Below are 1,501 nucleotides of genomic sequence, written 5' to 3'. Positions count from 1 at the left end.
AATGGTTTGTCCTTCGGATTGATCATACATAAATCCGGAAAAGCCGCGAATTGATTAAACACAATTCGGAAAAAGGCCTCGGATTGATCAAACACAATCCGGTGAAAGGTCGGGGTTGATCAAACACAACCCGGACAAAGAAACAAGAGTGATCAAACACACTCTTGAGCCGTGAATAAAATTCCGGGATTTGGGTACCTGCACGCACAAAATCCCAAGCATAGAATGGAGATGGAGAAGGGAGGAAAGGATTTTATCCTCCCCGACTTATTGAACTTGGAAAAGTTTAAGGTTTCAAAACATACCTTTCTGGTTTCCTTGGAAGACGAGCAATCTTGAAATCTTTGGTTTCTAGAGGCTGCCGAGAGGAGAAACAACGTTTCGCCTACTTATACTTTGAATTTAGGGCTAAAAATTTGACAGAAGGAGCAGCTCTGGATGAGGAAGCTGCTGTCAAAAATTCAGGTCGATCGGAGCAAGGAAAGGTGGTGAACCGGTGGTCGGTAGCGGCGGCGGTCTGGAATTTTCCGGCGGCCGGTTCTTAGGGTGAGACCGGCGGCGTTGAATCCGGGGCGGAGAGAGCTTTCTGGGGATATAAAATTCCGGCGGAGGGCAGTCGGAATTTTGGTCGGAAATCGGGAAAAACAAGGCTGCCCGATTTTAGAGTTTTGGTTTTTAGGGTTTAGAAAAACAAATGGTGGGCTATTGATTCTAGGGTTAGAACAAAGTTCATGATAACGTGATAAAGGATTAATGGTAGAGACAAAGAGATAGCAAGAGAATCCTCATCTTATTCATTGATAGGTGCGCTTTATATAGGGAATTACACAATACCAATATGGTAAGAATATGAATACATAGATCTAGTCTAACTACATATCCTATTGGCATAAGGCCAAGACACACATAGAGAATATCCTAGAACAAATTTCAAATTGATGCTAAAATTGAGAAATATACTAAATTTAGCTTTCTACTGTCTGAAAGGCAAATTAGAGAAACTAAAAAATGAAGAAAACTATTAATTATAAACGTTTGCTCTATATAGTATGTTTGCTTATACGGAGTGGGTGTAAAATAAATAAAAAATATGTATGAATTTATCTTAAAAGAGGTCTAATATTTTGAGTTTTTATCTAATTTTTTATTTTTTGAATTGGAACTATATCAAAGCTTGTCTTCATAAATTTGATTTCTGCTCTCAGTGGTTTGGCTTGATTATGAAATGCATCACGTCGGTTTCTTTTTCTATCATTGTTAATGGTAATGCTGACGGTTGGTTCCACCCATCTAGAGGACTTGGACAAGGTGATCGCCTCTCACCTTATATTTTCATTCTTTGTGTTTTCATTCTTTGTGTATGGAGCCCTTGATCATGCACCTTAATAAAGCCTCTCAGAGGACTAACTCTCATATTGGGATGTGCGCTCTCCTCTCCTCACCTCATGGCTCAGAGTTTCTAATCTGATGTTTGTTGATGATTGCTTGATTTTTTACAAAG

Source organism: Fragaria vesca, linkage group LG2 (assembly GCF_000184155.1).
Source record: "Fragaria vesca subsp. vesca linkage group LG2, FraVesHawaii_1.0, whole genome shotgun sequence".
Lineage (NCBI taxonomy): Eukaryota > Viridiplantae > Streptophyta > Magnoliopsida > Rosales > Rosaceae > Fragaria > Fragaria vesca.
This window is presented reverse-complemented; position numbering follows the sequence as displayed.